Source organism: Giraffa tippelskirchi, chromosome 2, assembly GCF_054371585.1.
Source record: "Giraffa tippelskirchi isolate mGirTip1 chromosome 2, T2T-mGirTip1v1.2.pri, whole genome shotgun sequence".
NCBI classification, from domain to species: Eukaryota; Metazoa; Chordata; class Mammalia; order Artiodactyla; family Giraffidae; genus Giraffa; species Giraffa tippelskirchi.
In genome coordinates this window covers 40562270-40575777 of record NC_137276.1, presented here as the reverse complement: position 1 = coordinate 40575777, position 13508 = coordinate 40562270, and the positions used below count along the sequence as shown (strand labels likewise).

At 39.3% G+C, this 13508-nt stretch overlaps 2 long non-coding RNA genes across 2 annotated transcripts in view; one reads left to right on the top strand and one right to left on the bottom strand.

Moving 5' to 3' along the window:
• LOC145532271 (uncharacterized) overlaps window positions 1-13508 on the bottom strand; it is a 111899-nt gene that overhangs the window by 17013 nt on the left and 81378 nt on the right. The window lies entirely within an intron of this gene.
• On the top strand, window positions 413-2167 carry LOC145538593 (uncharacterized). The gene is made up of 2 exons (XR_014077068.1): window positions 413-1200; window positions 2051-2167. It is a non-coding gene; the product is annotated as an uncharacterized LOC145538593 (long non-coding RNA).

Sequence of the window (13508 nt, the reverse complement as noted above, 5' to 3'; positions counted from 1 at the left end):
GCTGTCATGGTGCCTCTGGGTATGTCATTTAGCTTGCTGATGTGTTACAGTGAGGGTATACTGAGGATCAAAGTCTAGTCAAAGTTGACTTGTCTGCCATCTTGGACCCATTTGATTCTAATCAGTATATGTTGTGTCCTCAGGCTATGCCATTCTTTTAAATGTGCCCTGCCCCCTTCCCTCCTGTTTCCTTAAGGTCCGTGCTCCTGACAGATATAGGGTGGAGTGGGTCTAACTGAGCCAAAGAACAACACTGAACTTAGGGAAGCATCATTCTAAGGCTCCAGAAACCTAACTAGACCAGCTACCCTGCAACAGAGGCACAGGTCAGAAAAGGACCTGTACTTAGATGAAAGCCCATCTCTCTTGTCATAATGGGGTGCAGATGTCCAGATACCACGCTGACAGAGAAGTGGGAAATGAATAGGGAGGATACTGAAAAAAGGGCTCATCTATCCTCTTTGGAAAACAATTTTGCCCAAAGAAAAATCTGGCCTTTACTCTGGGAGGTAATAACTAAGTCATTGGAATGTCCTACCTGATAAGAGTGTCTGTTTACCCTGGGAGCCTTAGGAGTACACAAGATAATCTATGCTAACAATGTGATTTATGGTTGGGGCTTTGGGCCACCCCATCAGCACAACCTCTGGAGAGGCTGGAAACTAAGATGCAGGTGACCAATCATATCTATGTGACTGAACCCCAGTAAAAACAGTGGTGCTGTGGCTCAAGTGAGCTTCCCTGGCTGACAACACTCTGTGAGGATTGTTATATGTCATTGCTGGGAGAAGTCAGCCCTGTCAGAGACTCCTCTGGGAGAGGGCAATTGGAAGGTTTGTGTTTGGAACTCTCCTGGACTCAGACCCTAGGTATTGCTTTCCTTGGTCAATTTCAATCTGTAAACTTTTGCTGTGATAAACCATCATCATGAGTATAACCTTGTTAAGTGAGTTCTACAAGTATTCTAATGAATTATTGAAATTGAAGGTGGTCTTGAGGACTTGCGCTGTCTACACACTTCAAGGAAACTGAGTCACCTGGCACAGTCAGTGAAGAAAATCACATCCATTAGAGAAACAAAGAAGCCTCATTGGTCTTTTCAACTTTGAGTGACACTTTGTAAATACATGAACCTACTACCAAAGCAAGTAAGGTCTCTTTACCACTCCAAATGAAACATGGATGAAGAAATCAGGACTGGTAAGTCCTTCTTCCCTCAGAGTATGGAAAAGGACATGAGCAATGCCTTCAAATGTTTTAAAGCTGTCATGTGAGAAAAGAACTAGAATTAGTTTGTCTGACGAGAGGGTTATATAAAGCCCAGCAGAGGGAAGTTACGGATGGCCAGGTTCCAGTTTATTCTAAGACAAACTTAGTGACAAGAGGCCTCCAAAAACAGATGGGGCTGGCTCAAAGACAGGTGAGTACTCCACCATCAGAGATCTAGAAGTAGAGGCTGGATGACCCCATGAACTGATTTTGTGTAAGAGGCGAGAATTGACTCAAATGTTCTTTAAGATGCAGTCCAAGTTAAGAGGCTATGATTGGGATGTAAGAGAATGTGGCAAAAAGGTGAGCCTGTATATGGGTATATTATTCTTTCAACTTTTCTGTAGGTTTGAAATTTTTTTAAGTTGGAAAACAAACAAAGAAGGAAACTACTTGGTGGCTAAAAATCTTCAATCATTCTAGAAAAAAATAGAAAATTTTGTTTGTTTGTTTCAAGATGTTAAGTTTAGACTCAAGGATAATGGGTATTCCATCTGACAACAAATATATGATAGTACCTGCATTTTGCCATTACTGACACATCTTGATACAACTCCGTTTGTAGTTAGTGATTGCTATGGACTGAATTACATCTCCCCAACATTTATGTGTTGAAACTTTAATCCCTAAGGTGAATTTATTTGAAGTTAGAAACTTTAGGAGATAATAAAGGTTAAGTGAGGTCATAAGGGTGGTGCCCTAATCCGATAGGATAGGTGGCCTTATAAGAAGAGGAAGAGAAAAAAAGCTTTCTTCTTCTCTCCTCCATGTGAGGACACAGTGAGAAGGCAGCTATCTACATCAGGAATAAAGCTCTCACCACAAACCTGTTGGACCTTGATCTGCAACTATCCAGCATACAGAACTGTAAGAAAATAAACATCTATTGTTAAAGCCACCTAGTCTATGGCATTTCCTTATGGCAACCCTGGTAGACTAAGACAGTGGTCCTTTACTGATTTACTAACTTATTTCCTCCCTATATAATATTATTCATATTACAGCAGCTTTTATATATAATAAGGTATATTAACATACCTTAGTATATTTACAGAGGCAGAGAAAGCATTAACAATGGCATTTTTGAAGATAGATTTTGGTGTGCTACCTTGCAAGCACACAGTACAGAGCAAGTGATGGTGATAGCAATTCTGCAGGACTGACTGAAGAACCTCTTGTCATAGGAGGAAACAGCAAGGGAAAATCAGGAGCCTTGTAGATAAAAACCCACTATATGAAGTAAGAATGACCCAGGTAGGCAATTACTGTTGAACACAAGCTTCTGTATATACATTAACAGCTGAAGACACAAGATTGAAATTTTACTATGGCAAAAATCTTATCAGTTCAGAACTGTAAACAGGATAAATTGCATCTTAGGAAACAAAATGATTTTTCTGCTCTTTGCTGGAGCAGCACCATCTGCCGGACTTGCTTAAAATGCAAATTTTCCAATCCTGAGGAAACTAACCAAAGTCACCAGACTTATCCAGCTGCTCTTTTCTAGACCCTAACATCCCTTTTCTGTTTCCTGTCATTGGCTGACACTTCCTTCCTGTGCTCATAAATATAGATGTCCTATTTATATTTCACATTTTCATTGGGTTTCCTAGAGATTTGTTACCCATACATAAGGTATGCTATGGAGAATGAATGCAGGGAATCTATTAGAGAAGTTTAAATAAGAAAATTAGTCTTTGGGGGAATTTCCTGGCAATCCAGTGATTAGGACTCAGCGCTTTCACTGCTGTGGCCTGGGTTCAATCCCCGGTCAGGGAACTAAGACCCTGAAAGCTGAACAGTGTGGTCAAAAAAAATTACTCTTTAATTTTGCTGGGCAATCCTTGGAAAGTGGAGCTAATTAAAATATATACTGTTCTTTAAGCTCAATTCTTTTCCCAAAAGCAGTAGTGTGAGTATGTAAATGCTGACTAACTTGCCTAATTTCCTGTCTCTACATTTAACACACTGACTAGATTCTAGGCTCCAAATATCCTTTCTTCTCTTACTGCACCTTTATACCCTTCCAGCTCCCCAGACTCTGAGATGAATCCTGACCCCAGCCAGAGGGTGTTTAACAAGCTTACTCAATACTAAAGCTATTGCTATTTCAACCTTCATCTTTACCCTGGTTCTAGTAGATAGACCTCTGCCTTCTGGCTAAGATTACTTCCCATAGCTCAGTCTTCAGTCCCCATACTGAGCTCTGCCTATTTTCCCTTATGCTTGTGTTGCTTTCTTGATTATTTGCTCAGATCTCCCATTTCCAGGGCTGTCAGGGTGGAAATTGTGGGAAAAGAAATCAGGAAGGATATAGAGCAGTACATTGCAGGGCTGAGCTCTCTGAGGAGCCCACTCTGAGATGGAGATTAGCATGTGGCAAGGGAAGAGAGGGGAGCCAGTGGGACAGAGACAGAAGTCCAGTTATTAATTCAGTCTCAAATAAAGCCTGAACTGATCCTGTGGGGAGTTCTGAAAATGAGATTAAGCCTCAGAAGTCACTTGGCAGGGCAAGAGGGCCAAACCTTCATACCTCTAGTCCATTAGCCGCTGGATGTGGGCCGCCAGCAGGAAGCATGACCTCAGGGAAGGGGCATGTTTCAGCTGAGACCCAAGGAGGTTAATCCAGAGGGCATTCTTCCAGCAGCACTCCTAGCAGCTAGGAGAATAAGTCCTAAAGAGATTTCAGTCAGTCAGTCAGCTCAGTCAGCTCAGTCATGTTCGACTCTTTGCGACCCCATGGACTGCAGCACGCCAGGCTTCCCTATCCATTACCAACTCCCGGAGCTTATTCAAAATCATGCCCATCGAGTCAGTGATGCCATCCAACCATCTCATCCTCTGTCGTCCCCTTCTTCCGCCTTCAATCTTTCCCAGCATCAGGGTCTTTTCAAATAAATCAGTTCTTCTCATCAGGTGGCCAAGGTATTGGAGTTTCAGCTTCAGCATCAGTCCTTCCAATGAATCCTCAGGATTGATGTCCTTTAGGATGGACTAGTTGGATCTCCTTGCTGTCCAAGGGACTCTCAAGAGTCTTCTCCAACACCACAGTTTAAAAGCATCAATTCTTCAGCACTCAGCTTTCTTTATAGCCCAACTCTCACATACATACATGACTACTGGAAAAACCATAGCTTTGACTAGATGGACCTTTGTTGGCAAAGTAAGGAAAGAGACTTAGTTTTTCCTAAAGCAGAATGTCTTTCCTGAAGAGAGATCTGGACCAAGTATCCCAGTGCCCTCCACCCCTCCACCCCCAGGAAGTGTCATGCAGAGAACTTTTTTTTCTAAATCCCACTTCCAGTTTGGAAGTCACTCTGAATCCCTATCCCAAACACAAGAAGGATTAATCCCTTCATGACAAGCAACCTAGGAAGAAGGTAGATAGATAGCACTTAACAGAAGGGAGAGTATTTGAAGAGAATAAAGCAAAAAGAAAGTGAAGCCTATTCTCAGGCAATGAGAAGTCTGCAGCAGTCATTTCACAGAGCATACATCGTGAAAGAGAAAACACCATGAGGAGAATGAGCTTTGAATGGGTAGGAATGGACAACTTCCTGCAATTGGGAAATTATTGCCTCAGCCTAGAATATGGGCATAATCAAAAAACAAGAATAGGACTTCCCTGGAGGTACAGTGGATGGGAACCTGCCTGACAATGCAGGGGACACAGGTTGAATCCCTGGTCCAGGAAGATTCTATACTCAGAGAAACTAAGTCTGATCACCACTACTACTAAGAGCCAGAGAGCCGCAACTGGTGAGCCCAAGTGCTGCAACTACTGAAGCCTGTACACCTAGAGCCTGTGCTCCTCAACAAGAGAAGCCACTGCAATGAGAAACCTGTGAAACACAACGAAGAGTAGCCCTGCTCGCTGCAACCAGAGAAAGCTTGTGCACAGCAGTGAAAACCCAAAACAAACAAAAAAACACAAAGAAGAACAAGAATGACAGAAGAGAATGCCAGACTATAAAATATGTGAACAGAAATCCATCTTTATAGTTTCACCAGGCTAAGGGTTTTCCCGTTTCCTTAAAAATGAGAGAGAGAAAGATAATTTTATAACTTTCCTTCTTCCACAAATAATTTAGCAGATCCACAGTGAGCAGGAGAGAAAACTTATATCAGAATCTCCTACTTGTTTTGTATAATTCCTGGTAAATTGAACATAATTCTCTCACTACCTCATAGCCAAAGATAGAGTAATTATTGATAAATCCTTTAGTCATGGTTATGGACTGGATGCTTGTGTCCTCCCAAAATTCATATGTTGAAGTTCTAACCCACAATGTGATGATATTAGGAGGAGGGTGTTTGGGAGGTGATTAGGCCATGAGGGTGGGCCTCTCAAAAATGGAATTAATGCCCTCAAAAGAGACTGTAGAGAGCTGTCTTAACAGTTTCTGCCATGGAGAACACAGAGAAAAGACAGTTGTCTATGAATTAGGAAGCTTGTCCCTACCAGACAATGAATCTGCTGGTGCCTTGATCTTGGACTTCTCAGATTCCAGAACTGTGAGAAATAAATATTTATTGTTTAAGCCACACAGTTTATGGTATTTTTGTTACAGCAGCCTGAACAGACTAAAGCAGCCATCTTGTAAAAATCCTGGGTTAAAGTTTCTTTCCAGTATTATATATAGTTCTGGTCTGGATCACTCATTAACTTGATAATTATCTCCAATGTCTAGAGAAGATCTCTAGTAAGCTGCCTTGTTACACACGGCATCTTAAAGGGACTCATTCCTCCTTGTGTAGGCTAAATACTATACAAGCAAAAGAGGATGGGCCCAGAAATAAGGTTACAGGAAAGAATCAACAAAAAATTAATAAAGGAGTTAATTATTAAAAAATTAATGCAGATATCAGAAAGCCCAACATTAGCCATCACACATGACTATAGCAAGTGAACATTACATATAAGGGTGAGAAAACAATCCAGATGCTTGCCCTTTGGGGGCTTAGCCTACAAAAAGGGAAAAGTTATAAACTAATAAATATTTTAACTCTTAAAAAAATATGTGCCAGGTACTCTGTGCTAGGTGCTGGAGAGAGATCAGTGGATAAAAACAGACCAAAATCTCTATTCTCATGGAGCTTTCAGTCTAATGAAGGGGAAAAAAAGCAATAAATAATTTTTTTAAAGGAATACAAAGTATGTTGATAGAGATGAGACTAGCAGAAAAATCAAGCAGGAAAGAGGGAATGCTGGGGTGGAAGCAGAGTCAGTGTCAAACAGGAAAGACCACACTGAGAAGATGACACTGAAGCAAAGACCCACAGGAAGTAGAATAGACCCACAGGAAGTAGAATAGACCCACAGGAAGTAGAATAGACCCACAGGAAGTAGAATAGACCCACAGGAAGTAGAATAGTGAGCCATTCAAAGGAGGAGTGTTCAGACAGAGAGAACAACAGGGCAAAGCCAGGGAGGAGGATCATACCTGTGTGTTGAGAAAAGCAAGAGGACCGGAGCAGCTGAAGTAAGACATTGTATGAAAAGCAAGTGTAGATGAGGTCCAAGAGGCTACTGGGTGGGGAATATAGACCAGGAATCATGAAGGAGCTTCTAGTGTGCAGCCGGCCTTGGAAGTGTAGTCCATGGACAAGAAGCATTGGTATCACCTATGATCTTGCTGGGCTTCCCTAGTGGCTCAGATGGTAAAGAATCTGCCTGCTATGTGGGAGACTGGAGTTCAATTTCTGGGTCAGGAAGATCCCCTGGAGAAGGGAATGACAACCCACTCCAATATTCTTGCTGGAGAATTCCATGGACAGAAGAGCTTGGCAGGCTACAGTCCATAGGGTCACAAGAGTTGGACATGGCTTAGTGACTAAACCACCACCACGAGCTTGTTAGAAACGCAGACTCTTGAGCCCTGCCCATGAATCAGAACATAAATTTTTATAGATGATTTTTGTAGAAAATGTTTGAAAGGCACTGGTATAGAAACTTGTAGAAAAAGCAGGACTTTGGCTACCTTTGAGAGAAAAGAGAGAAAAAACACTGCAGGGTTTGTGATCCTGGATATACTGACACACACAAAACTGAAGTTACACAAAACAACTTAGATTACCATGTGTGATGCAACCTGACTTTTTTTTCCTATTTCTTTTTTTTTCCAATGTTGATTTAGATCTCATAATCAATCACTTTGAAAAAAACTATGGTAGAAGATACTTCAGGAAATGACATCTTCAACTAAGTGAAGTGTAAAGAATTTTGACATAAGCAAGTCTATTGCCTGGGCAAAATGATAAATCCCACTCTGGGCCTGAAAAGCATGTGGTCCAGAAATGCAGTTTCCCATATTCTTGGTTAATGTAAATATTCACATGAAGCTCACTTGGGACATAGACTAATTGAATATCTTAAGACACAATAATTTAGGTTGCTAAAAGCTAAAATTAAGTATATTTCAAATATAACAAAACAACAGTTAACACATGATAGTCTTTACTATGTGCTGGCATTGTTGTAAAGAACATATATAATATATATATATATATATAAAGAGTATATGTATATGTACTCATAAATATACATATACAAAATCTTTAACCTTAAAACAACTCTGAAGCAGATACTGTAGCTATCCGCATTTCACAGATGAAGAAATCAATAAACAATAAATGTAGTATCTAGTCAATGTGAATTTTCAAAAATGTTATGATCAATTTGTTTTCAGCAGTACAAAGGGAAAAAGTTTGGTGCAATCCCAGATCTCTGACTAAAGCTCTGGCAGAGGCAAGAACTAAAGGGCCACAGTGTGTCTGGTCTCCTGGTTCCCCTGAGAGTACTGAGGAAAGTTACCTCAAGAGTAAACACATTTTGACTGGCCCCAAGGAGTGAACGGTTGTTGTTCTCTTCACAGGGGCAAGTAGAATCAAGGGAAGTTAGACAATCCATCTTTGCTCTACTTTTAGCTTCCTTTTTAACTCATTACACACCTTTTGGGTTCTGCACAATAGCTTTCTTATACCTCTGACCAAAGCTGGTTCCCTGTTCACTTTGGCCAGAGGTTGGTTACACAACTCCTTTCTGCTTTCACATCAATGAGAAGATTCAATCTTTTGTTTTCCTAATAATCTTTTTTTCTATACTTGATTGTGAGTTCCTTAAGAAACATAACATATTATTTACTGGGTCCTGTGTGCCTAGGACAGAGGCTAGATTGAAATGTTTGAAAGGAGTTGGATATTCATCTGCTGGGGCAGGCTAAAGCTAGCCCACCAAAGACACTCCCCTTGGATCTAGTAGTCAGACAACTCAGTGGTTTAAAACTGGTAGGGGGAGACCTGGGCTGAACTGGGCTGGCAGAGCAATTTTTTTTAGGAATTTGCTCCCATTTATAAAATGCTGCATCATCAGATCAAATAATCAAATCAAATCCAAGCACAGTTGGTCCTCCATACCTATAGGTTCCAAAATAGCAGATTCAACCCACTGTAGAAGGAAAATATTTGAAAAAAAATTCCAGAAACTTCCCCAAACAAAACTTGAATTTGCCACATGCTGGCAACTATTTACATAATATTTACATTGTGTTTACAACTATTTATATAGTTATTACATTGTATTCAGTATTACAAGTAATCCAGAGATGATTTAAAGTATACAGGAGGATATGCAGGGTTACATGCAAATACTATACCATTTTATATAAGGGATTTGAGCATCCATGGACTTTAGTATCTTTGGGGGTCCTGGAACTAATCCCCATGGATATTGATGGACAACTCTATGCCCATTTGGTATATTTATTCTTCACTTCTTTCTGGCATAGGGGGTGGGATATAATGGAAATAGCTTTTATTTCCCCTCTGTAACGATGTTATGATTCTGAACCTAATAGACCATCACACAGCTCTGTTGGTTGATTAGTTTATATCTATTCTACCCTGCAAGAAGACAAACAACTTTTGAAATTTCATTTTTCAGTCCTAGCAGTTTTTACAAATAAAATGACACATGTGCTGAGACAAATTACATGCTTAAAAATCTGTCACTAACATCAGTTTTGCATAAAAAAACTATTCAGCAACTGTTACAGTGGCATTTCTCTGTCAGTGGTGGAAATAATGTGTGAATAGCTATGCTAATTTAGAGGCAATTTTCATGTTTTGAGGCTACATTAAAAAAGCTAAGAGTAGTTCAATAGGAAATGCTTGTGGGGCTGTTGTTGGTAGACTTTCCTTTTGATTTATTATGTAATGACAGACTGATGTGATTGAAATGAAATAAATATTAGACATACTTAACATTTTATATGCTATATGTCATCATAATGGCAAAGTACATAGATGACATTATTGACTGCCTTTGGATTTTAAAAATAAAGATTGCTATTCTTATGAATACAATTTCATTATTGTCTGCCTTGCTCTGTCAAACTAAAACATATAATAGCTATCTTTATTCCCAGTTTAAAGGGTGGCAGTCAAGAAAATGTTGAAGTCTATCACAGTATATTAAAACATGTCATTTTTATAGGGGGGTTATAGAATATAGAAAGGGCCTCCAATGAGAAAGTCAATGTTTTCATGGAGATTTCAGAGCCTTACTTGACACACCTTAGCACCAATGCTGTAAGAGTTCCCAATCCCATATTTTGCCGGGAGCCAGCCCACGAGATCCCACCCATGACAGTGTCATGAGGAGAAGGACTGATCGAGCATGGCTTCTCAGGCCTCAGGGATTCTCGGAAGGCTGCCTCAGTGCTCACCTTAAAGATGACGTCTGTCTTTCTGATGTTTGCTACAATAGACCTCTTCTTATTTTCTATGACTTAGGTAAAAGGCCTTTTCCTGATTCTTTTCCAATATAGATCAACCTAAAACCTCAATCGACAAGGCCCCTAAAAAACGGTGGCACCCTGATGGGATTGTCTAGGATATGGAGTATATTAATCTAAATTCTTCTTGCTGGCATACTGGTTTACTTAATAAATATACCTGTGCCTTTGGAGCTAATGTGCATGACTACTCCTTAACAATAAACAGCATTGAGAGCCTAACACACAAAAGCCCCAATAGGTACAGAGCTCTTCATAGGAAAAAGGCTTATTAGGAAATATAAGAAATATTGCTTTATGAAACTGTTACTTAGTCTATATTTACTCACTATGTTTTTGCTCTTAACATATTTAGCCTGTGTAATGAAAGTATGATAGTTAAAAACTTATAAAAATAAAAGTTTAGCCTTACTACAAATAACAAGACAATTGTTAATTTAGCTGGTGATTTTTGCTAAGAACTGACCTTTGTACTACATTGTTTCAGCTTGCTGTACCATGACTTTATGGGACCACATTCCTTTTCGTTGGGCTCAAGGCGTAAGATAGATTATAGAAAAACAGGTTTTACTTTAAAACTTTCTGTTGACGAATTCATTCTTTGTCATAATCTGCTGTGCCTGATACAAAAGTGTTTTGGCTGATCAACCCTTAGAAAAACAGGTTTTACTTTAAAACTTCCTGTTAATGAATTCTTTCTTTGTCATAATCTGCTGTGCCTATATTCTTTAAAAAATACAACTAAAGATATAAAAGCTGTCTTAAAAACAATAAAGTCAGAAGACACTTGGAAACACCGAGACTTGCTGTGTCTTCTCATTCGCATCGCCGACGCCGTCCTTCCTGAGGGAACCCTGGACCAGCTGGAGCTGGATTCCAGCAATATTTGTTGCCAGATGCTCTCATCCTAAACTCCTGCAGATTTCAAGAATTTGGGGAAAGGGATGTTAAAAATATCTCTTTGTGGGGAATTCTCTGATAATCCAGCAGTTAGGACTTGATGCTTTCACTGACAGGGCCCAAGTATGATCACTGGTCGGGGAACTAAGATCCTACAAGCCCCTCAGTGCAGCCAGGAAAAAAAAAGTATCTCTTGTTTTCCAACAGGGTACTTTAGCTTGGAAGTGGCAATACCTACTTAAATTATCTTATGTGACCCAAAAAATTCATTCTAAAGAAACAGGGATGCTAAAAAGAAATGAAAAAGATATGGAGGAAGTTTAAATGCATACTACTAAGTGAAAGCAGGCAATCTGAAAAGGCTACATACTGTATGATTCCAACTGTATGACACTGTGGGAAAGTGTGCAGATGGTAAAACTATGCAGACAGTAAAAAGATCAGGGGTTGCTGAGGAAGGATGAATAGGTGGAAAACAAGGGCTTTTAGGGCAGTGAAAATATTTTGTATGATACCATAATGATGGCTACGTATATATATGTATACATACATCTAAATCCATAGAATGTACAATATGAAGAGTGAACCATAATGTAAACTATGGATGATAATATGGTAAACTACTAGGTGATTATGATTTGTCAATATAGATTGATCAGTTGTAACAAAACGGACCACTCTGGTAAGTGATGTTGAAAATGGAGGAGGCTATGCATGTGTGGGGACTGGGGGTATATGGAAAATCTCTGTACTTTGCTTTCAATTTTTCTTTGAACCTAAAACTAATCTAAAAAAACTAAACCTTTAAAAAATGCAGGGGTGTTTCTTGGACATCAAAAATGGAGATATATTTCCGTCTCATGGGGGATTAAAATCTGGAACTCTAAAGCAAATCCAAATAACTGCATCTCAGTTTCTATGTCTCTCCCTCAAGGACTTCAATCTCTTGTGTCTGACTTTCTTTGTGAATGGGCATCATTCTAGCTCAGGAAAGCAGACTCATTTTTTCCTACAGTACAAGATAGCCTTGCTTTGCTGCAGCAGGCCACAGAGCCTGAACAGCACCTCTGAATATGGAGCCCCTTTCTCACTCAAAATTTTTCTTAACCTGGGTCCATGTAGGGGGTCCATGAATTTGATGGCATTAAGAAATTACATATTTATTTTCACCAACCTATAAGTCAAATTCATTTTCTTCAAATATGAGTGTAAGCAACAAAGCACAGTAGAAATTATAGCAGCTGTAGCTTTGTCACTGTGATGGATGTTAGGATGTGCCACTCAGATTCCCTTTCAGGAATGAGGACTTATACCCCAACTGCTGGGAAAGCTGTTGGCAGAGCGTCCTCAGCTGTCAGACCCTTCATGGATGGCTTCAGCTGCAGAGTCACCTCACCCTGGGTCATCACCGTGCTGGGCTTGTTTACAGCCAGCAATTGACCAGTGCTGGGAAGGTGGACTGTGGTTGAGAGGAATCTCTACAAACCTTACAAACTAACCCTCATCTTCCTAGTCACTTCTCCTGCTATTAACAACCCTAGCTCAAGCCCCCTCAGCCTTATCACATTTTCACAATTCACTACTCAATCCAGCTCAGTATATAAGTGTTCAACTCTAACTGCTTCTTTGGATCTTCATTTCCTTATGAGGGCTTCAGTGACAGATAAAAAAAACTATATGTATATAGGACTCATAATGAATAGTTTTGCATTTATTTGCATGTTTGTCTGTCTCTGCCACTAGGCTGTTAAGAGACCTGTCAGTCTTGTTCAATAATCTATACCTTGTCTCAACAGAGTGCCTGGTACATAGTAAGCACTCACTAAAATGTACATATAATATATATTTTTCAGAGTTAAAAGTTTAAATGTAGAAAGAGCAGTTATATTAAATTTTGAAAAGGATGACCTGTCTTATTTAAACATTTAATGTTCCTGACTATAATAACAGATGTGATTGTTCATCAGCATTAACTGATGAAAGGCTGATAAGTTATTTCAGATCATCCATTAAAAAAAAGACATCTGGGCATCTAGGTTGCTTCCATGTCCTGGCTATTATAAACAGTGCTGTGATGAACATTGGGGTACACGTGTCTCTTTCAATCCTGGTTTCCTCAGTGTGTATGCCCAGCAGTGGGATTGCTGGGTCATATGGCAGTTCTATTTCAAAAATAGATAAATAAACTAATTTAAAATAAAAAAAAAAAGACATCTTCTTTCCAGCATATAAAATTTCTTCCCAATATCCACAAGAGCTAGAACTTTATAACATACTATTCTTTGGTCATACATGTATTTTTTTTCAAAAATTCTCTGGAAGTAATTGAAATCATCAATAACAATTCAGAAAAATAGATATGCAGCAAGAAACAAAGCTTTAATGTATAGCACAGGGAACTACAGACAATATATTGTAATAATCTATAGTGGAAAATAATCTGAAAAATAATACATGTGTATACGTATAGCTGAATGACCTTCCTGTGCACCTGAAACATTGTAAGTCAACTATACTTCAACAAAATATATATATATGTATTTT